The sequence below is a fragment of the Tursiops truncatus genome, chromosome 3 (genome assembly GCF_011762595.2).
Source record: "Tursiops truncatus isolate mTurTru1 chromosome 3, mTurTru1.mat.Y, whole genome shotgun sequence".
NCBI lineage: Eukaryota > Metazoa > Chordata > Mammalia > Artiodactyla > Delphinidae > Tursiops > Tursiops truncatus.
In genome coordinates this window covers 43,971,580-43,995,705 of record NC_047036.1, presented here as the reverse complement: position 1 = coordinate 43,995,705, position 24,126 = coordinate 43,971,580, and the positions used below count along the sequence as shown (strand labels likewise).

General features: G+C 40.2%; 2 pseudogenes; one reads left to right on the top strand and one right to left on the bottom strand.

Annotated features, from left to right (window-relative positions):
• Positions 1 to 5,987: 5,987 nt before the first annotated feature.
• LOC101325908 (large ribosomal subunit protein eL33 pseudogene) lies at positions 5,988 to 6,349 on the bottom strand (annotated as a pseudogene).
• A 13,280-nt stretch (positions 6,350 to 19,629) lies between these two features.
• LOC101325622 (mitotic-spindle organizing protein 2B pseudogene) lies at positions 19,630 to 20,341 on the top strand (annotated as a pseudogene).
• The last annotated feature ends 3,785 nt before the right edge of the window (positions 20,342 to 24,126 follow it).

The following is a 24,126-nucleotide window of genomic DNA, read 5'->3' as shown; positions in this document are numbered from 1 at the left end:
TCATCAGTGTCTTATAATTTTCTGCATACAGGTCTTTTGTCTCCTTAGGTAGGTTTATTCCTAGATATTTTATTCTTTTTGTTGCAGTGGTAAATGGGAGTGTTTTCTTGATGTCATTTTCAGATTTTTCATCATTAGTGTATAGGAATGCAAGAGATTTCTGTGCATTAATTTTGTATCCTGCTACTTTACCAAATTCATTGATTAGCTCTAGGAGTTTTCTGGTAGCATCTTTAGGATTCTCTATGTATAGTATCATGTCATCTGCAAACAGTGACAGCTTTACTTCTTCTTTTCCAATTTGGATTCCTTTTATTTCCTTTTCTTCTCTGATTGCTGTGGCTAAAACTTCCAAAACTATGTTGAGTAAGAGTGGTGAGAGTGGGAAACCTTGTCTTGTTCCTGATCTTAGTGGAAATGCTTTCAGTGTTTCACCATTGAGGATGATGTTGGCTGTGGGCTTGTCCTATATGGCCTTTATTATGTTGAGGAAAGTTCCCTCTATGCCTACTTTCTGCAGGGTTTTTATCATAAATGGGTGTTGAATTTTTTCAAAAGCTTTCTCTGCATCTATTTAGATGATCATATGGTTTTTCTCCTTCAATTTGTTAATATGGTTTATCACATTGATAGATTTGTGTATATTGAAGAATCCTTGCATTCCTGGAATAAACCCCACTTGATCATGGCGTATGATCCTTTTAATGTGCTGTTGGATTGTTTGCTAGTATTTTGTTGAGGATTTTTGCATCTATGTACATCAGTGATATTGGCCTGTAGTTTTCTTTCTTTGTGACATCCTTGTCTGGTTTTGGTATCAAGGTGATGGTGGCCTCGTAGAATGAGTTTGGGAGTGTTCCTCCCTCTGCTATATTTTGGAAGAGTTTGAGAAGGATACGTGTTAGCTCTTCTCTATATGTTTGATAGAATTTGCCTGTGAAGCTATCTGGTCCTGGGCTTTTGTTTGTTGGAAGATTTTTAATCACAGTTTCAATTTCAGTGCTTGTGATTGGTCTGTTCATATTTTCTATTTCTTCCTGATTCAGTCTTGGCATGTTGTGCATTTCTAAGAATTCGTCCATTTCTTCCAGGTTGTCCATTTTATTGGCATAGAGTTGCTTGTAGTAATCTCTCATGATCTTTTGTATTTCTGCAGTGTCAGTTGTAACTTCTCCTTTTTCATTTCTAATTCTTTTGATTTGAGTCTTCTCCCTTCTTTTCTTGATGAGTCTGGCTAATGGTTTATCAATTTTGTTTATCTTCTCAAAGAACCAGCTTTTAGTTTTATTGATCTTTGCTATTGTTTCCTTCTTCTTCATTCATTTCTGATCTGATTTTTATGAATTCTTTCCTTCTGCTAACTATGGGTTTTTTTAATTCTTCTTTCTCTAATTGCTTTAGGTGCAAGGTTACGTTGTTTATTCGAGATATTTCCTATTTCTTAAGGTAGGATTATATTGCTACAAACTTCCCTCTTAGAACTGCTTTTCCTGCATCGCATAGATTTTCGATCGCCGTGTCTCCATTGTCATTTGTTTCTAGGTATTTTTTTATTTCCTCTTTGATTTCTTCAGTGATCCCTTGGTTATTAAGTAGTGTATTGTTTAGCCTCCATGTGTTTGTATTTTTTACAGATCTTTTCCTGTAATTGGTATCTAGTCTCATAGCGTTGTGGTCGGAAAAGATACTGAAACAATTTCAATTTTCTTAAATTTACCAAGGCTTGACTTGTGACCCAAGATATGATCTATCCTGGAGAATGTTCCATGAGCACTTGAGAAAAATGTGTATTCTGTTGTTTTTGGGTGGAGTGTCCTATAAATATCAATTATGTCCATCTTGTTTAATGTATCGTTTAAAGCTTGTGTTTCCATATTTATTTTAATTTTGGATGATCTGTCCATTGGTGAAAGTGGGGTGTTAAAGTCCATTACTATGAATGTGTTACTGTTGATTTCCCCTTTTATGGCTGTTAGTATTTGCCTTATGTATTGAGGTGCTCCTATGTTGGGTGCATTAATATTTATAATTGTTATATCTTCTTCTTTGATCGATCCCTTGATCATTATGTGGTGTCCTTCTTTGTCTCTTCTAATAGTCTTTATTTTTAAGTCTATTTTGTCTGATATGAGAATTGCTACTCCAGCTTTCTTTTGGTTTCCAATTGCATGGAATATCTTTTTCCATCCCCTTACTTTCAGTCTGTATGTGTTTCTAGGTCTGAAGTGGGTCTCTTGCAGACAGCAAATATATGGGTCTTGTTTTTGTATCCATTCACCCAATCTGTGTCTTTTGGTGGGAGCATTTAGTTCATTTACATTTAAGGTAATTATTGATATGTATGTTCCTATTCCCATTTTCTTAATTGTTTTGGGTTTGTTATTGTAGGTCTTTTCCTTTTCTTGTGTTCTTGCCTAGAGAAGTTCCTTTAGCAGTTGTTGTAAAGCTGGTTTGGTGGTGCTGAACTCTCTCAGCTTTTGCTTGTCTGTAAAGGTTTAATTTCTTCATCAAATCTGAATGAGATCCTTGCTGGTAGAGTAATGTTGGTTGCAGGTTTTCTCCTTCATCACTTTAAGTATGTCTTGCCAGTCCCTTCTGGCTTGTAGAGTTTCTGCTGAGACATCAGCTGTGAACCTTATGGGGATTCCCTTGTGTGTTATTTTTTCCTTGCTGCTTTTAATATGTTTTCTTTGTATTTAATTTTTGAAAGTTTGATTAATATGTGTCTTGTCGTATTTCTCCTTGGATTTATCTTGTATGGGACTCTCTGTGTTTCCTTGATTAACCATTTCCTTTCCCATATTAGGGAAGTTTTCAACCATAATCTCTTCAAATATTTTCTCAGTCCCTTTCTTTTTCTCTTCTTCTTCTGGAACCCCAATAATTCGAATGTTGGTGCGTTTAATGTTGTTCCAAGAGGTCTCTGAGACTGTCCTCAGTTCTCTTCATTCTTTTTTCTTTATTCTGCTCTGCAGTAGTTATTTCCACTATTTTATCTTGCAGTTCACTTATCCGTTCTTCTCCCTCAGTTATTCTGCTATTGATCCCATCTAGAGTATTTTTAATTTCATGTATTGTGTTGTTCTTCATTGTTTGTTTCATCTTTAGTTCTTCTAGGTCCTTGTTAAATATTTCTTGCATTTTGTCCATTCTATTTTCAAGATTTTGGATCATCTTTACTATCGTTATTCTGAAATCTTTTTCAGGTAGACTGCCTATTTCCTCTTCATTTGTTAGGTCTGGTGGGCTTTTATCTTGCTCCTTCATCTGTTGTGTGTTTTTCTGTCTTCTCATTTTGCTTATCTTACTGTGTTTGGGGTCTCCTTTTTGCAGGCTGCAGGTTCGTAGTTCCCGTTGTTTTTGGTGTCTGTCCCCAGTGTCTAAGGTTGGTTCAGTGGGTTGTGTAGGCTTCCTGGTGGGGGGGACTAGCGCCTGTGTTCTGGTGGATGAGGCCGGATCTTGTCTTTCTAGTGGGCAGGTCCACGTCTAGTAGTGTGTTTTGGGGTGTCTGTGGACTCATTATTATTTTAGGCAGCCTCTCTGCTAATGGGTGGGGTTGTGTTCGTCTCTTGCTAGTTGTTTGGCATAGGATGTCCAGCACTGTAGCTTGCTGGTCGTTGAGTGAAGCTGGGTGCTGGTGTTGAGATGGAGATCTCTGGGAGATTTTCGCCATTTGATATTATGTGGAGCTGGGAGATCTCTTGTGGACCAGTGTCCTGCAGTTGGCTCTCCCACCTCAGAGGCACAGCACTGACTCCTGACTGCAGCACTAGGAGCCTTTCATCCACATGGCTCAGAATAAAAGGGAGAAAAACTAGAAAGAAAGAATTAATATAAGTAGAAACAAAGAAAGAAAGAAAGGAGGGAGGGAGGGAGGAAGGAAGGAAGGAAGGAAGGAAAAAAGAAAGTAAGAAGGTAAAGTAAAATAAAGATATAATATAATAAAGTTATTAAAATAAAAAAATAATTATTAAGAAAAAAATGAAAAATAGCAATAAAAAAACGGACAGATAGAACCCTAGGACAAATGGTGGAAGCAAAGCTATACACACAAAATCTCACACATACACACTCAGAAAAAGAGGAAAAGGGGAAAAAAATCATAAATCTTGCTCTCAAAGTTCACCTCCTCAATTTGGCATGATTTGTTGTCTATTCACGTATTCCAAAGATGCATGGTATATTAAGTTGATTGTGGAGCTTTAATCATCTGCTTGTGAGGCTGCTGGGAGAGAGTTCCCTTTCTCTTCTTTGCTCGCACAGCTCCCAGGGGCTCAGCTTTGGATTTGGCCCCGCCTCTGCACGTAGGTCGCCGGAGGGTGTCTGTTCTTCGCTCAGACGGGCCGGGTTTAAAGGAGCCGCTGATTCGGGGGCTCCGGCGCACTCAGGCCGGGGGGGAGGGAGGGGCACGGAGTGAGGGGCGGGCCTGCGGCTGCAGAGGCCGGTGTGACGTTGCACCAGCCTGAGGCGCTCCGTGCGGTCTCCTGCGGAAGTTGTCCCTGGATCCCGGGTCCCTGGCAGTGCCGGGCTGGACAGGCTCCCCGGAAAGGCGGTGTGGATAGTGACCTGTGCTTGCACACAGGCTTCTTGGTGGCGGCAGCAGCAGCCTTAGCGTCTCCTGCCCGTCTCTGGGGTCTGCGCTTTTAGTCGCGGCTCGCGCCCGTCTCTAGAGCTCCTTCAAGCAGCGCTCTTAATCCCCTCTCCTCGCGCACCAGGAAACAAAGAGGCAAGAAAAAGTCTCTTGTTTCTTCGGCAGCTTCAGACATTCCCGGACTCCCTCCCGGCTAGCCGTGGCGCACTAACCCCCTGCAGGCTGTGTTCACGCTGCCAACCCCAGTCCTCTCCCTGCGCTCCGACCGAAGCCCGAGCCTCATCTCGCAGCCCCGCCCGCCCCAGCGGCTGAGCAGACAAGCCTCTCGAACTGGTGAGTGCTGGTCGGCCCTGATCCTCTGTGTGGGAATCTCTCTGCTTTGACCTCCGCACCCCTGTTGCTGTGCTCTCCTCCACGGCTCCGAGGCTTTCCCCCTCCGCCACCGGCAGTCTCCGCCTGCGAAGGGGCTTCCTAGTGTGTGGAAAACTTTCCTCCTTCACGGCTCCCTCCCACTGGTGCAGGTCCCGTCCCTATCCTTTTGTCTCTGTTTATTCTTTTTTCTTTTGCCCTACCCAGGTTCGTTGGGGGTTTGTTGCTTTTTGGGAGGTCTGAGGTCTTCTGCCAGCGTTCAGTAGGTGTTCTGTAGGAGTTGTTCCACGTGTAGATGTATTTCTGGTGTATCTGTGGGGAGGAAGGTGATCTCCGCGTCGTACTCTTCCGCCATATTCCCGGAAGTCCCGAATTTAACATTTAAATAAGTAGACTGTGTAAAGCAGCTTGCTCTCCCTAATGGGGGTGGGCTTCACACAATCAGTTGATGCTCTGAGTAGCACAAAAGGCTGACCCTCTCCTGAATAAGGGAGAATTCCACTTACTGACTGCCTTTAAGCTGGATTATCGTTGTTTCCCTTTGCGTTTGGGTTCGAACTGGGTTCAGCTTCTCTTGGGTCTAGAAACTGCTGGCCTTTGGAACAGAAGTATACTATCAGCTCTCCTGGGTCTCCAGCTTGCTGACTGCAGATCTTAGGACTTGTCAGTCACCATAATCATGTGAGCCAATTTCTTATAATAATCCACTCTTCTCTAGATTGATCTATCTATCTACCTATCTATCTATACTATTGGTTCTGTTTCTCTGGAGAAACTTGATTAATATGCCCATGAATCTTCTTGTTGTTGTTGAAGAAATTGGGTTGTATTTCCCATAGTTTCCATTGTCCACTGGAGTTTGCATCCTGGTCTTGTCATTTAACATGTTCCTGTGTCCTTTAAGTTTCCTGTAAATTGGATCTAATGAATAACCTGATTGACATTGGCTTTTTAATTTCCAACAATTGTTTTTTAGTTTTTTACAAGAGAACAGATCCACACTTTTATTTATTTACTTTCAATAAGTTTAAGTCCTTGAAGGGTGCAGCATCACATGGATTCTGTGTTCAATGGCCTTAGCAGGAAGATTGCTTCGGAATTTGGCACAAACCGTGCCAGTGTTTCCATGAACATGAGTTATCTTTCCTCAGATTACTCTGCTTTTGTTAGTCTTTCCACCAGGAGTTACTGTGTTGTTCTTTGCTTTGTATACATTAACACATCTCTTGCTTAGATAGAATTCAGTTTCATCTGGAGCATATACATCTTCAGTTTTCAAGAGAGCTTTGTGTTCCCTCTGGTTCCATAGACCCCACTTATAGCCAGCAAAAATGGCCTTGGACCACAGCCTTCCAGACATATTTGTTGTTTTAGAAGTCCTATTTCCAGCAGGCCTCCACCGGTTCCAAGATGACTGAGCTCCAGGACAATTTTGTGAGTAGTGTTGTGTGTACTTCTATCAGGTGGCACAGAAAGTCCAATTGTGTTCTTTGTGATTTAGCAGCCACTGATGATCATTGACTAGATGAATCCATTAGAGATTGCAAGATGCTGATATTCTATTTCTATTGTTCCTTCTTTCCATGTGTAATTCTATAAAGAGAAAGTTTGCTTGTCAAGTATTGGTTACTCTGAAGTAGTATGTATAGGAAATACAGGAGTAATGATTACTTCTTTGCTCTAGTTACCAGTTTTCAAGTTTAATGAATCAGTTCGCTAGCACCCTCCAAAAGTGACAAATTAGTTGGAGTTTTTTAAAGTATTATTTTAAACACAAGGCTTAAATACATTTGATGTGTTTTAATCTGTTGCAGTTATTAACCTTAGTGATGTTCAAATTAACCATTCTTGGCCAGTGAGAGTTTATTCTAGAAGACTCCTGAGGTTTTTCTTTTTAATTAATTAATTACATATTTTTGGCTGCGTTGGGTATTCACTGCTGTGCGCGGGCTTTCTCTAGCTGCAGCGAACGGGGGGCTACTCTTGGTTGTGGTGCATGGGTTTCTCATTGCAGTGGGCTCTAGGCATACAGGCTTCAGTAGTTGTGGCACACAGGCTCAGTAGTTGTGGCTCGCAGGCTCTAGAGCACAGGCTCAGTAGTTGTGGCTCATAGGCTTAGTTGCTCTGCGGCATATGGGATCTTCCCGGACCAGGGCTCGAACCCGTGTCCCCTGCATTGGCAGGTGGATTCTTTTTTTTTTTTTTTTTTTGCGGTACGTGGGCCTCTCGCTGTTGTGGCCTCTCCCGTTGTGGAGCACAGGCTCTGGACGCGCAGGCTCAGTGGCCATGGCTTACGGGCCCAGCCGCTCCACAGCATGTGGGATCTTCCTGGACCGGGACACGAACCCATGTCCCCTCATCGGCAGGCGGACTCTCAACCACTGCGCCACCAGGGAAGCCCATGGCTGGCGGATTCTTAACCACTGAGCCACCAGGGAAGTCCCTCCTGAGTTCTTTTGATATGAACCTGGTAGTCTCTGGAATCAGCCACTTCTCCGAGGAGCTCGAGTTCCTTTTAATGAGGAATGATCTGTAGAAAACACAATCTGGCCACTAGGGTTCTCCTTGCTTCATGTGTCTAAAACAAAATGAGCTCAGAGTAGACCTCCCTTCCTGACTCTTGGACTGAAGAGTTCATGTAGAAAGTCACTTTACCCTACAGACAAAAAGTTACCCAATTTTTAAGGGTTATGTAGGAAAGTGATAAGAAGTGGAGAGAACTGGCGTAGATTCTGGACAGACACCTACGGTTTATGATCCCTGCCAGAAAAATCAAGTCTTTCTGATCTGAAAACAGCTTGAGGCAGAAATTAATATGGCATCCCTGGGTAGTGGAGACAATGTAAGGAGTGATTCCATAGTCTACCTAGGCCACCCTCAGGGTCTACATGGCTCCAGATTCTGCCAAGCTGGTATCCAATTGGTATGAAAAAAAAGACCACAGACTCAAAATTTAAAAATAAATCTTTGTTATTTCCAACAATTGCATGGCAATAAGGGAGGAGGGAAATGCTCACCAGCCAGTAGCCAAAGGACCATCACACCCCAGTTCCCTACCACACCAAGGTTGTATGATTCCTTTTATTCTTAAGAGGACAATCTGAGATCCTCTGGTCAGTAGGGAAGTTGTAGCCTCAGGACTTTCAGGTAAGGAGAAGAGGGTCTCCTGACACTTAGGAAGCAGAGATAAAATTTTGTGATACTTATCAGGGAAGAAGAAAGGGGGCCTTATTTATAATTGTATGTTTAAAAAGGTAAAAAATGCTACTTTAAAAAGGGACTGAAACATGCATTTGAATGGGATCACATGGTTAGTCCTGTAAAATATTAAGGACTCCTCATTTTGTGGAGACTTCAACTCTCTTTCTGTCACTACAACCATTTACTCTCTCTTATTGTGGAGGGGCTGATTTTATCTTCCTTGATCAATAAGACCTTGCAAAGACACTGGCATTTCATTTCTTTTTCCCTCTCCTTTTTAAGGGATTTAACTTTGGAATCTTCCAAAGGATGTTTGGTGAATGCCAGATCCCCAGAATTTTGGGGATTTTTCTTTGTTTTAAACAAAAATTGTACCTGATTCTTCTTGTTCATGTTAGTGACCATCTAATCACAGAGTCGAACACTTTCTCCCCTATACAGAAAAATAAACTAAGCATGCTTTACAGTAAAATCTGTCTTTTCTGATAGAAACCTGAGCCACTGAAAATAAGAGAAACAACTAGAAGCAAAGTAGAGTAATCCCTGGGGTTTGGATTATTTTCACAAGGGTTATGAAATTTTATTCAAGTTTGTTGCTCCGTTTTGCACCTCTGCAATAAAAGCAAAATGACCACCAGTACATAAGGGGTTAGCTTGACAAAGTAGACTTCCTTGTGTTAATTTTTAAGTTTATTTTCTTACTATATCTGTCTATAGACAGATACAGATAGATGTATGAAAATGTTCTTGCCTGTAAAATTTGTATTCATAAATGTGTTGCCGGTGGATCACTTGGGCCTGTACGCATACCAATTAGCGTGACTACTTCCATCTTAAAATCAAATCTAAAAACAAAATTTATTTTATATACATATGTATATATATAAAGGACTGCAGGTTGTATACAAACTATTGCAAACACTTGTACAAATCTGTCTTTTTTTTAAATAAATAAATTTATGTATTTATTTTTGGCTGTGTTGGGTCTTCGTTGCTGCGCACGGGCTTTCTCTAGTTGCCACGAGCGGGGGCTGCTCTTCGTTACGGTGAGTGGGCTTCTCATTGTGGTGGCTTCACTTGTTACAGAGCACGGGCTCTAGGCACGCGGGCTTCAGTAGTTGTGCACATGGCCTCAGTAGTTGTGGCTCGCGGGCTCTAGAGCACAGGCTCAGTAGTTGTGGCGTACAGGCTTAGTTGCTCTGCAGCATGTGGGATCTTCCCAGACCAGGGCTCAAACCCGTGTCCCCTGCATTGGCAGGCGGATTCTTAACCACTGCTCCACCACAGAAGGCCTTGCAAATCTGTCTTGATATAAAGGAAAAGCAAAATCTGTATAACATTATTACTACTTGAATGCCTCCATGACTGATTTTTTTTTTATTTTAAATATAAACTTTCTTGTGAGAAAAAAAAAAATAAGACCTTGCGTTCGAGAACTGCCCCTTCACCCTTCCTCTGATACACTGATATATTGCCCCTTCACAAGACTTTCTGATTAGATCTCTCTTTTGTTCTTCACACTAAGCAGGAAAACCAGTTTAGGCCGGCTTATAACCAGAAAGGACCTCACTGTCCAGGATGCAATAGGGAGCTTCTTAATAATCTCGGTCACCTCACTTTCTTAGGTTTGACCCACAGTTAGACTCCCCAACTTTCAGATTCTTCCTCCTTATCTGCAGAGCTATCTCATCAGAGGAGCGTGTGATCCTCATAGATCACCTCCAAGAACACAAGTCCCAGAAATAGGTGAATGACACTCAGGCACCTGAGCAATTAGGAGGGTGGGTTCTGGCATCAGATTGCCTGGGATAAACTTCTAGCCCCATCACTTGCCAGCTGAGTGACCTCAGCCAAGTATTTAACTCAGTTTTGTGTGTTTTAGCATCCTCTGAAATGGTGATTATATTAATTCTCTACCTTGTATAACTGCTATGAAGAATAAGCCAAACACTGTATGAAAAATTCTTAGCATGATGTTTTAAGTTCTAGTATATAAAATGTTCAGTAAATGATATCTGTTATTATTATCTTTCACGTGGCAATGTAGTCTTCTGAAACAGAAACAGTTCAACATCTCTGGACAGAAAATTCCAGCCTTAGTCGTTGTCACTCATCAGTATTGCTTTGATATTGGATTGCATTCTTTTGTTTGAATTAATAACCTTCTTTGTTTCTAGAAAAGAAGGTCTGGCTTCTGGTTTTACTTTCTAGAAATCTTTAAGGGGCCAAACCATCCTGCCCATTGTAGAGGGGGGATCCCTCCATCAGACACCTGGTATGGGAGAGTCCTCACTCGTGTTTAGTGTGATCTTGCCTGTGCAGAGCCGGTTTAATAAACCCTTCTCCTCCCCCTGCCCCCACCAACACAGACTTGCTGTTCCTGATATCGGGAAGTGGCAGCATTGCCCCACTCAGTCACCTGTGATTTCTCTCTCACTCAGAACTGGAATCCAGGCTTATCGGCCCTCACTGACATCACTTTGTTTCCAGATGCCATTTTCTTTCACCTAGGTTTGGGGTAATAGCCTCCTTCATTATTCACCTACATCTGCCTGCAGTCTTACCTCTTTCAAGTTCACTGCTTTGGCCATAAGAAGGTTATTTCAGTGGATGGTGAAGGTCCAGGTCAGACTGGAAACTGAAGAGGAAAACGAAAATGGAGACAGTGAATGGAGGGAACACAAAAGGAGCTTACCTGAGAGCCGAGGAGAGAATGGAGATAAAACAGGTTTTCCAGAATGATCAGCAGGAAAATTCCTTAAAACAAACATGATTATGGCCAGGGGGACAGGGATGAAGGATGAAGAAAGCAGCCTGTGTCCCAGGATCTGGTGCGAGAAGAAAAGAAAAGATAGGGTCATTTAAGGCTTTAATTATGAAACATTTTTGTGTGTTTTTAGACATCATGATAAAAATATTTAAGTTCATTTTCTGTATTATGGTCCAAATGCATAAGTCAGCAATGTTTAGATAACATTAATAGTGAACAATATATTTTTTTTTATTCCTTATAGAGGTACGAAAGGAGGATTTTTTAAAATGCTGTAACCATTAATTTTAACTTGTTTTCAGTTTCTATACCCCAAATGAAAGGTTTTTTCCCCCAACACCAGGGCGATTTTCTGTCAGTGATTGAGCGCACTGGCAGTAGGAGCTTTCACATGAATCCTCCACCCACACTTCCACAGAGGACAATAAAATGGCACTCAGAGCCTCAGAGGGCTCTGCTTCTAAACCCAAGATAAGTCTCATTCAGCCCTCCTTTCCTTAGCTTGCAAGTTCCTGTTTTGTTTTGGATAATAGACTGAGGGTTTTTTGTTTCTGTTTTTGTTTCTTCCTTTGTTGACTCTTTATAGGAACACTTGAATCTTAATTCTAGATTGAAGTTTCCCACCAGGGAACACCATCACACTTTCAATCTTTGTGTTCTACATCAAAGACCACCTTTACTGGGCTTTGTCTTCATCTCATCTGATTTTTCTGGTTTATTGCATTTATCTTTAGTTAGTGAATTAAAACGTTCCATCCGCACGATAAATCTCCCCAATGGTTAAATACTTCACAGTTTACAAAACTATTTCAATGCGTTGTTCCTCAACGCTGCTGTGAGGTAGGCTGCAAAGTTCTTTGTGGCTTCATTTTATTTTATTTTTTAACATCTTTATTGGAGTATAATTGCTTTACAATGGTGTGTTAGTTTCTGCTTTATAACAAAGTGAATCAGCTATACATATATCCCCATATCTCCTCCCTCTTGCGTCTCCCTCCCACCCTCCCTATCCCACCCCTCTAGGTGGTCACAAACCACTGAGCTGATCATCCTGTGCTATATGGCTGCTTCCCACTAGCTATCTACCTTACGTTTGGTAGTGTATATATGTCCATGCCTCTCTCTCACTTTGTCACAGCTTACCCTTCCCCCTCCCCATATCCTCAAGTCCATTCTCTAGTAGGTCTGTGTCTTTATTCCCGTCTTACCCCTAGGTTTTTCATGACATTTTTTTCCCTTAGATTCCATATATATGTGTTAGCATACGGTGTTTGTTTTTCTCTTTCTGACTTACTTCACTCTGTATGACAGACTCTAAGTCCATCCACCTCACTACAAATAACTCAATTTCATTTCTTTTTATGGCTGAGTAATATTCCATTGTATATATGTGCCACATCTTCTTTATCCATTCATCTGTTGATGGACACTAAGGTTGCTTCCATGTCCTGGCTATTGTAAATAGAGCTGCAATGAACATTTTGGTACATGACTGTTTTTGAATTGTGGTTTTCTCAGGGTATATGCCCAGTAGTGGGATTGCTGGGTCGTATGGTAGTTCTATTTGTAGTTTTTTAAGGAACCTCCATACTGTTCTCCATAATGGCTGTATCAATTTACATTCCCACCAACAGTGCAAGAGTGTTCCCTTTTCTCCACACCCTCTCCAGCATTTATTGTTTCTAGATTTTTTGATGATGGCCATTCTGACTGGTGTGAGATGATATCTCATTGTAGTTTTGATTTGCATTTCTCTAATGATTAATGATGTTGAGCATTCTTTCATGTGTTTGTTGGCAGTCTGTATATCTTCTTTGGACAAATGTCTGTTTAGGTCTTCTGCCCATTTTTGGATTGGGTTGTTTGTTTTTTTGTTATTGAGCTGCTTGAGCTGCTTGTAAATTTTGGAGATTAATCCTTTGTCAGTTGCTTCATTTGCAAATATTTTCTCCCATTCTGAGGGTTGTCTTTTGGTCTTGTTTATGGTTTCCTTTGCTGTGCAAAAGCTTTTAAGTTTCTCTTCTATAACTTTAAATAAATGTCATTTATATTTAATAATTGGATAGAAGATGCAAGGATAAGTTATGAGAACATGATATCACTTAGGACACCTACATTGTTTCTAGAATTTATATGAGATAAACATAACCACTTATTCATTTTGGTTTATTTTTGATGTATTTTATTTCAGATCTTTGTCTTATGGGTGAATGTTTATAGGACAATTTATACACTGGAATATAAGAGCATACATAGAATTCTTAACATTTGTTGTCAATCCTACATATAATTTTGAACTAAGTAGGAAACGAAAAATATGAAATATTTTTCTTTCTAGTTTATAGAAGAGCAAAGACTAACATATCTTTTAAAATGATCTCATTAATTTAAAAAATAGGGAACTAAATTGTATAATTAATACTGCAAACAGTTTGATTTGTGGTGGCATTGGGCTTATGAGTGAAATTTTCTTCATTTTATTTCAATTTATGTTAAGGCTGTTACAGCTATCATGTATGACAAATAAATAAAATTAAACTATTGAAAAAAACCACAACATTATACATGATGTATATATAAATTATTTTTTTCAATTAATTCTATGTTTAAAAACATTGAAAACTATTAAAATATCTCAACATTTTTGTAATTGCATCTGAGGCTAATAATTTTCAGAGGATTGGTTATTATCATAGATAAGATTAAACCAGGTAAAGAATCTGATTGGTCGTTAATAATTGACCAATAGAAAGATGTAGCTATTATCTAAAGTAAATGAAGTATTTTAATTTAGTTGCATAACATAGAATACAGTGAATTCTCAATTAGAACAAAATTAACCCACAAATAACCAGAGTTTCCTTTGGTCAATCTTTTAAGGAGAAACAGGGAAAATCAAGAACACACATACACTATGTGTCTATATCCGCCAACTTTTAGTATGTGTTTGGCTGTGCTAGAGACTGAGGTCAATTGTTTTGTCTAGATTTAGAAAAATTTTTACGAAGTTTGAAATTAAAGGTCAGTACTGAGTTAAACAAACAAAACTCAGTTAAAAACACTGATGTCCCCAAAGAAAATAAATATTTTTTACTCAGTATAAATTAAATAATGCATAGTAAGATAAACGGAATCACAAAACCACAGCAGCATTTTGTCTTTGACATGGAGTAAAGATGAGAATTTTGGGTGTAGCCTGTGGGCTCTGCAAGATATTTATTCTTTCAAATCATGTCACATTGCCTAAGCCAGTTTGGTTGAGCCAGCATTTATAGACCTTTCGCCTGGTGTAGACATTGTGCCAGGAGCTAGAGACTCCAAAATCGTCAAAGTTGGTCCCTTTCCCTACTGCCCCACCCCCCTGGAATCGAGCAATGGTATTTTGTTTGCTTAGCCATTTAAACAAGCAAGAAATGTTATGGAAAAGATGTAAAACATAAAGTATGTTTAATGAATAATTAGAAAACAAATGCAGGTATAATCACCCCACTAAGTCAAGAAATAATACAAACAGTAGTGTGATCACTTCCCAGAGTAAGGGATAAGACAATGCTAGCATCCCCAAAGCACCTACTACTCCCTGTGACCTTTGCCAGTAACATCCCTTTTCATCTCCCCTGGAAGTAACTTCACCTGATTTTATAGTAATTACTTCTTTGTTCTTCTTTCTAGTCTTTCAAACCTTCTCCGTGTGCATCTCCTCAATAATGTAGTTTAGTTTTGCTTACTTTTGAACTTTATGTAAATGCAACCATATTGTCCATATTATTTTTTTCTTGTTTCTGTCATTAAACATTGTTACATTCATCCACGTTGCTCCATGTAGTTTATCCACTGTAATTGTTCTTTACCACAATTTTACTTATCCATTCTACAGTTTTGTGGTTTTTTTGTAAATTAATTATTTATTTTTGGCTGCATTGGGTCTTCGTTGCTCTGTGTGGGCTTTCTCTAGTTGCATCGAGCGGAGGCTACTCTTCATTGCGGTGCCCACGCTTCTCATTGCAGTAGCTTCTCTCGTTGTGGAGCACAGGCTCTAGGAGTGCGGGCTCAGTAGTTGTGGCTTGCGGGCTCTAGAGCGCAGGCTCAGTAGCTGTGGCACACAGGCTTTGTTGCTCCGCGGCATGTGGGATCTTCCTAGACCAGGGCTGAAACCCATGTCCCCTGCATTGGCAGGCGGATTCTTAACTACTGCGCCACCAGGGAGGTCCCATTCTACTGTTGATGGAAATTAAAACTGGGTCCATTTTGAGGCTCTTATGAACTGTGCTTACTCTTGACATGTCCCGTGGTTCTCATATGTGTGAGTTTCAGTCTTAGGTGTATACCCTGGGGTAGAACTGGGTGGACGTATCTTTCACTTTATGTGTCAGACTGTTTTCAAAGTCGTTGTACTAATTCACATTTCCAATGCAATGTATGAGAGTGTGCTCATTATAGAACAGTGGTGTGTGTGCTATACTCCACATAGCATCCTTCAGGGGCTGCAGAATAGGGCAGGGTAGGAGTTGGCCAAGTTCTGTGTCCCTCCCCACCCCCAGTTCGTTCAGTGCAGTTGTCATGTTTTCCATATTGAACATCAGCAATCTTTTACTGGAAAAAAAGTTTGCATAACTTAAAAAGAAACAGATTGAAAATAATTGATCTGGAAGACAAATTATATACCTAAAACATTAGAGGCTCAATAAATGTCGAATGTTGAATGATGAACAAATGAATGAATGACAAAAAACACACTGAATGAATAGATTTTCAGAAATGAAGGTTATAAGAGAATATCTAGTTCTTTCCAGCTATGGCCTTTGTTCACAGGGAGATAGGCAACAGGGAAAGGTTATGTGAAGAGCAGGGATTTGTCTTTGCTTTTATTTCAATTTTCCAGTAATCCAGAGAGGAACAAAGAGAGTAGTGTGAGTTAGAGAGAAGAGAAAGAAAGAGGATAGAGACGGAGATACAGAGAAAGATGAGAGGAAGGACGGAAAAGTGAAGGAAAAGTGTAGTTCTTTTTCTCTACAAGTCATGCTCTTCCATTTTGCTGAGTAGGTTCCCAGAGCACTATCTGAAAACCAGGTGACCATCATGAACTCCCCTTTCTTGGTCTCATCACAGCTCAGTTTCTCCACCTTTGAGTTATTTTGTTCTTGATGCTTCTTGGGAGCTTGCGTTTGTGTTAGTCTGGAGTACCTCACCACATCCCATTGATCTCCCCAGCTGCCCTTTGGCAGGTCATTACAACTCCCTTAAACACAGCTACAAGAACTTACCCATGACTGGGTCTCAGGGTTCGTAAGGAGGCCAAGGGCCTCCAGAAACTGTCCCCACTCTTGATGTCCTACTTGTTGATGTCCTTCACCACAATTAGCTTGTAGGCTCTTTTAGTTCAGACAACTCATATATAAGTATATGTGCCTGCTACACACTTATATAATCCTTGATGCTATATCAACCAAAAAGGAAAACATTCAAGAATCTGGGGAGCCTTTTATTCCAAAAATGACTAACTAAAAGGAATGTGATCTTCTTAATAACATTTGTCCTCATTTTATTCAAAGTGCCTGTATAATTTAAATTCTATTGGTGATGAGAGTGGTGAGTTACCTGAAAGTAATCAATACTATCTACTTTAACTTTTCTCTTTTCTTTAAGGCTCTATTTCAAGTTCTTTCACTTGTAGGTATACACGTTTTCCAATTTCAATAGAGGCTTTTCTTCTCTTTAGAAAAAACTCACATAATTTTTTAAGGTTAATATTAATATGGAATTCAAACCCATTCATATGGTAATTATATCATTCAAATTTATGACTGTAATTGAGAATCTTACATTATTTGATCTAAGGATAATCAAAATGAATAGCGCTATGGTCAGATCAAAGTGGGTTTTCAACACATGCAACACCAAAACTAAATGGGGTAATTTAATACTGCCTAATATAATATTCAATATTCATGGAGCGCTTCCCTCAATTTTCTCAGACGAAGTTATTATTCTCTCTAAAGGACAAATCTGAATAAAGAAACCACCACAGATGCTATTGCATATCAGCTTTAACACCTAGAAATTCTTACCATATGTGAACCACTTTTCAAAGACATTCATTCATTCATTCTATAATCACTTGTAGAGTGCCTATTAGTCACTGTGTTAGGCAGTGAGAATACAAAAGCAAATGAAAAGAAAACAAGAAATGATTCGTCCCTTACTGATTGTTTCGGTGGCAAAGAATTGAGAAAAGAGACCTACAGGAGAAGTGAGACAATTAAAATTACTAAATAGTGGGATACACGCTATGATTGAGGTAAGTGGAAGGTAAAATGGGAATTTGTGGGTAAGGAGAGCATATGGCAATGATGGGTGAGATTTGGGAAGACTTCCTAGAGCAGCTGAATCTGAAAAATAGTAAGACCCAGGCAAAGGTAGACTGCAAGGATTCCAAACAGAAGTGGGCAGGAAATGCAAAAATCCAGAAGTAAGAAAGAGCATCTTGTGGTTCCAGAATTGCAAGGGGCTTACTATGACTAGAGATTATATGAGAGCTGGAGAATGGTAAGAGATGAGGCTGGAGAGATGAGTAGATACCATATCATATCATCATAAAAGACACCTGTAGGCCATTGTAGTGGGTTGAGGAGTATTCCCCCCAAAATTCATATTTACCTGGAACCTCAGAATGTGAGGTTATTTAGAAATAGGGTCTTTGCTGATGTAATTAGTTTAGGATCTCAGATGAAGTCATTCTGGATTTAGGGTGGGCCCTGGAACCAGTGACTGGTGTCCTTATAAGAAGAGGAGAGGACTCAGACACACAGAAAAGAAGGCCATGTGAAGATGAAGGTAGAGTTTGGAATGATGCAGCTCAAGCCAAGGAACGCCAAAGATTGCCAGGAGTCATCAGAATCTAGAAGAAGGTGAGGAAGTGTTCTTCCCAAGAGATTTCAGAGGAAGCATGGCCGTGGCAACATCTTGATTTTGGACTTCTAGCCTCCAGAACTGTAAAAGAATAAACTTCCATGGTTTTAAGTCATGAAGTTTGTGGTAATCTGTTACATCAGCCCTGGGAAACTAATATAGTCATAATAAGGAGTTTGAATTGACCTACAGACACCTTGACATGTCAGGTGTCAGCCTTGACATGTTCTATGAAAAGATTTAAGTAAAGAAGTGATGTTATCATATTGGTACTTTAAAAAGGTCACTCTGGCTGCAGTGTAGAGGATGGATGTGAAGAAAGAGGGACTGAATATAGGGACACATTGGAAGGACCTAGGAAGGGGCAGCCTTAACTAGAGAAGTGAGAGAGGGGAATGAAGAGAAGTGGCTAGATTTGGAAAATATTAGAAAAGTAGACTTGACAGAACTTCATCATTATTTCTTAGATGTGAGGGTGTGTGAAGAGTCAAAAGTCAAGGACTAACTCTCGACGTATAGCCTAGCTTTCCCACAACACATTCGAAAAAGCATCTGTTCTCATCTACAGATCCAGCTAAGGCAGAGGACATAGGCAGACATGTTTGCACCACTTGAGTTGGGTAGGTTGGGGCAATGTGACTCTCTCCTGGTATGAACAGGGAAATGCTGTTGTGAGCTTTCCCTGAAAGGTCATGCTGGATTGGTGTTAGTCTTAGTGAGCCATATATTAGCAGAAAAATCTAGTTCACAGAGGGAGGAAACAGATGAAAGCCAAAAAAATAAAAACTTAAAAAAAAATTCAAGTGAACTTGGGAGATAGAGATTTTGAGGAGATTCCTTTGAGACCTGATTATAATTCTTATAAATGCCTTCCATGAACTTATCCTTAAGCATATGATAAATCTTCTTTTTACTTGCAAAATCGAGTGGCTTTTCTGTTTTGTAATCATACTATCTCATGCCATCACATCAGATCTCTGGCATGGATAACTGGATAGATGGCAGTATCATTTATCAAGAGGGAAGGATGGGAGGAAAAACAAGTTTTGAGGAAAAATGATGAGTTCAGACTTGGACATTTTGCCTTTGTGGTGCCTCTAGGACATCTAGGCAAGTCCAGTGTGGACACAGAAGACCTCCTCAGAATGTTTTGGACCAGAGTTCAACTCTGGAAGCCATCTCCCGGTAAAGATTAATTGGTGCCATTGTCTTCCAGGGTAAGTGGGGAAAGAAGGCTAAGGACAGTGGGAAGTCTGACATCTGAAGGACTTCTCTATTCCAGAAAGGAAGAGGAATCTGCAGAGGAGGCTAAGAAGGAATGGCCAGAAAAGTAGAAGAATAATCAGGGAAAGTGTGAGGATGGGGTCCAAGAAAGTGGAGAAAGGAAAGCATTTCAAGGAGGTCAAGAGCATCAGATGCTGTGGTGAGTGCACTGTTTTTCAGCAAGGAAGAAACCGCTGCTGACTTTGGCAAGAGGAGATTTGGGGAAGTAATGGGGGTGGAGGAAAGATTATGAGTGGAAACAATAGATTATGTTTTCAGTGGGCTGGCTGTAATGAGAAGAAAAGACATACAGAGGTAACTAGAAGGGAACATAGGATAAAGGGAGGTGTCTGTTCGACTAAGATGGGAGAGACTTAAGCCTGTTGACAGACTGAAGGAAGTCAGTTGATAGAATTTAATGATAATTGAGAATCATTCATTAATGACCCAAGGTCTGTAGGAATGTGGGAGGGATAGATGCAATGCCTAGTTGAATAATTACCAACTTTCACTGTGGTGAGAGGGAATGGGAATAGGGTTTTTAAAAAAAGGCAAGAATGCGGACACTCATCCTCCGCCGTCCGCAGATGGCGGCGCGGGCGCGGGCGCGGGCGCGGGCGCGGGCGCCCCCGGGGCTGGAGGCGGACCTGCAGAAGCTGGCGCTGCGGCGGAAGAAGGTGCTGGGCGCCGAGGAGATGGAGGTGTTCCAGCTGGCGCAGGCGGCGGGCGGCGCCATGGACCCCGACGTGTGCAAGATCCTGGTGGACGTGCTGAAGCTGAACGTGGTGCCCCTCGCCGTCTTCCAGATGCTCAGTGCATGTGCGCCGGGCAGAGGCTGGCGAGCGAGCCCCAAGACCCCGCGGCCGTGCCCCTGCTCACGCCCGGCGTGCCTGAGACCCGAGGGAGAAACAAAGGCAGCGGTGCCCTCGGCGGCGGAGGCCCGGCGCTTACAGAACGCGGCGTCCGGGAAGGATCCAGCCAGAGGATGCCCCGCCAACCCAGCGCCACCATGCTGCCCAAGCGGGGCGGGCCGGGGAAGAGCCCCACGCGGAGCAGCACCTGAGCGGGAGGCCTCGCACGGGCCCACCGCGGGCCTCCAGCCTCGCAGGCAGGCTGCTCCTCCCGTTGGTAATAAACCTCTTTGAAAACCTGAAAAAAAGAAAAAAAAGGCAAGACTGCAGATAAATTTGTTGACGAGAGGTAAAAAGCAGCGGAATGTTTTCCTGATGATTTCTAAATTGGCTCTGGATAGTAAAATTAGGTACTAGAAGTTGAATCTGTGCAGAGGAAACGAACCAGAAAGGTAATTTGGAACTATAAATTACCTAAGAAATTCCCTACCCACCCTCCAGACTAGCTCCAAACGTGAAACAAATGTGAGTACTTGGAATCACTTACGAAGTGACCTATAGAAGGGAAAATAACTTCTGGGGTCGCCAAAAATATATATAAACCTAAACTGGCTCTTTGTAAAGATAAATTAAAATACAAACACAGATGCACACACACACACCCATATATACACATACATATGCATACACATACCACTTTAAAGTTTGAAAAAGGAGATATGGTAGAAGTCAGAAGAGTTATACAAGAATATTTTGTGCATTCCATGGTAATAAACTGAAAATCTAGAGGGAAGGAATTTTTTCTAGCAATATATAAATAACTAAAAGTTAAAAAATCCAAATACTGATATCATAGGAAGTATTGGACAACTTAAATCTACTGCTTAAGAAAACGTACCAGCCTCTCTTTTCTATTTGAACTGTGTTTTAGGGTAACTAAATAGTTGATAAGGGAAGATTCTTAGTTGAGGAATTTTAGTTACTAAATGCAGGAGGAATGATAGAATAAGAAAGTCACCATTTTTGTAAACCCTAATGAGACAGTGGCTCTAAGGAATGTTCATTAATGGCTGCTAAAACTATTAGGTGAAAGGCTGATGGGGAACTTTATAATGAGTGGATCAGGCTGACAATACTTGAATTCATGCACCAATCTCAGTGTCATTGTGAGTGGAACAACTTGACATTAAGGACAATCATGTAATATGAAGTACACCTCACCACCTATAAAGAATCCTCCACACAAAAAAATTGAGCTTAAATATAACCAAGCCTTTAACTTTCAGTCTACAAAAAATAAGAAAAGAAGAGCAAGTTAAGCAATACTTAACTTGTTAAGCAATACTTAAAAATCAACCAAGTCCAGAATCTGGAATATTCTGTAGGACAAACAATCATTTATTTCAACAAATAAATGGCATGGCAGGGCAGGAAGGGGTAGTTGAAAAGGTGAGAGGGCACTTTTATAAACTGAGAGAATCAAGAGACAGAACAAACAAAATACAATGCTGTAGACCTTGTTTGGATTCTGATTCAAATAAACCAACTATAAAAGGATATTTTTAAAACAATCAGGAAATTTTTGTTAGGTATAAGGTGGCCATGGAAAGGACGCTAGAATGGGGGCTTATAGAAAAGAAAAGGAAATGGGAATAGCAGTAACAGAGGAAAATATAAAACAAAAGAAGGGCATTGAATGAACTGGTAATGATAGTGTGTGATATACTGAAGAGTGTGGCCAATTTGGTTCCGTACATGGGATGTCACTGTTATTCATTGACACTGCAATCCCACGTTCAGTAATTTTTTAATAGAAACAAATGTATTAGTGTAAAGGGATATATGAACAAGGATGTTTATTGTAGCAATTTTTGGTAATAGCAGAAATCAGGACTTGTACATCCATCAACAGGTGAATGGTTGAATAGATTACATTCTGTCTATATAATGGAATATTATGCAGCTATTGAGAAGACTTACTTACAGTTACACACATGTTGATCTAGAAAGATGTCCATGAAACATTAAGTGAAAAATGCAAGCTGCAAAGTAATGGGCAAGGATTATCCCATTTATTGTAAACCATCCAGAAATAAGGAGAAGAAAAAATTCCAACATGTGTATATTTCTGTGTCAGTCAGGGTCTAGTTGTCAGAAGAGAGAAACAATATAGTTTTATATTTGATTATATGATTTTATATATGATTAAATATAAAATAATGGTGAACTCGACACCAATTTGCTAACCAGATAACTGAAAGAGAACTTGGAGAACTCTAGGTTAGGAGGTGTGATGACTCTTGTTCTGCAGTTGTTGGAAAAACTATAAGTTGTATTCAGCTACTGTCTGGGGCCATGGCTGTGGCTGCAGGACTGAAGAGTATTGGTCAAGTGATTCTCATGGGGTCCATTAGCAAACTGGAAGGAAACAAGGATCCTGACAGGAAGCTAGGGAGTAAAGGAGAAATGTGGTTTGCAGAGTTACAATCCCAGCATTACAAAACACAGAGGGAGGTTGGAGCTGAGAGACAAGGGCTTAATAACTGATACCATATATTTGCACATATTGGTGTGGATATGCAGAAAAGCACTGAATGATAGAAATTAACCTGTTCATATGAACAGCAGTAACCTCAGAGGTAAGAAGAGACTGGGAACTTAAAACAAAGAATAAATAATAACTCCATGTAGTGTATGATGGATTATAGTGTGTACATACTATATGTGTAATAATAATTTTTAAAAACCCACATAACCAATGAAGCATAAAAATAAAGAAAAATTAAAATTAGAAGTAGAAATACCCTGAGGTGTGCCCTGGGGAGAGAATAGCTCTGTCTCTGCACAGAGGTAGATGCCTGAGGTGTCAGTGCCTTTGGACCTGAGACCTGAGAGGCAGCTGCTTCAAGAGACTGATTTGCACTGTTAAACATAAAACTAAATTTATGCTTGGATTTTAAAGTGTGCTAAACTGTGGCAACTTCTTGATGATTATTGAATCTGGATAATGGGTACATGGAGGTTCATTGTATTGTTCATTCTACTTTTGTGTAGGTTGATATTTTTTTCAAGATAAATACCAGGAAAGGAAGATTCTGATAAAAATCATGATTTATTTTACAATCATAGCCCATGAAAGGAAGAAAATAGATGTATTTTTCCTAACTCCAAGAGAATATGGAGAGTCCTGTATAATTGTTGAATTAATTACAATAAGATCAGTTACTTTGATGAGTTAATTCAAACTGAACTTCCTGTAACAATGAGGAAATACAATTTCTTAAAACAAACAAGTAAAACAAGCAGCATTGTCTCAAAATTAAGGATAATATAACAATAAACTATTGTAGTTAAAAATCAAGATATAACTGTTGGGGACTTCTCTGGCAGTCCAGTGATTAAGACTTCACCTTCCAATGCAGGGGGTGTGGGTTCGATCCCTGGTCGGGGAGCTAAGATCTCACATGCCTTGTGGCCAAAAAACCAAGACAAAAGAAAAAACAGAAAAAAACGGAAGCAATATTGTAACAAATTCAATAGAGACTTTAAAAATGGTCCGTACCAAAAAAAAGTCTTTAAAAAAAAATGATGTAACTGGTGAACTTCTTAAATGCACACTAGGCAGAAATTTCATCATGATAAGAAACATAAATCTGTCAAGAAGGGACCTTTGCCCCAACCTGGCTAATGTTTACATTTATGGCTGTCCTCAAAACATCTGATTGGTTAATAGAGTCTGTCTTTGATCTTAATCTCTCTAATAAGCTGCCTGATCAGCTTAATGTATTATAATCTTAAAATGTCTGTGTCAACATCTCATCTGCCCAAAGTTCCTGTTATTGACATATAGGGCACCTCTGCTATAATCTGGAATTAAATTTAACCAAAGCAGAATCAACAATATCTGGATATTTTTATCTATTTACTTCCTCTGCTCTAGGTCTGTAAATTTGAGAACCTTAAGAATGCAGGAGGCTAGGATTGGAATCAAGATGGCGGAGTAGAACGATGTGCTCTCACCCCCTCTTGCGAGAACACCAGAATCACAACTAGCTGCTGGACAATCATCGAGAGGAGGACACTGGAACTCACCAAAAAAGATACCCCACATCCAAAGACAAAGGAGAAGCCACAATGAGATGGTAGGAGGGGCGCAATCACAGTAAAATCAA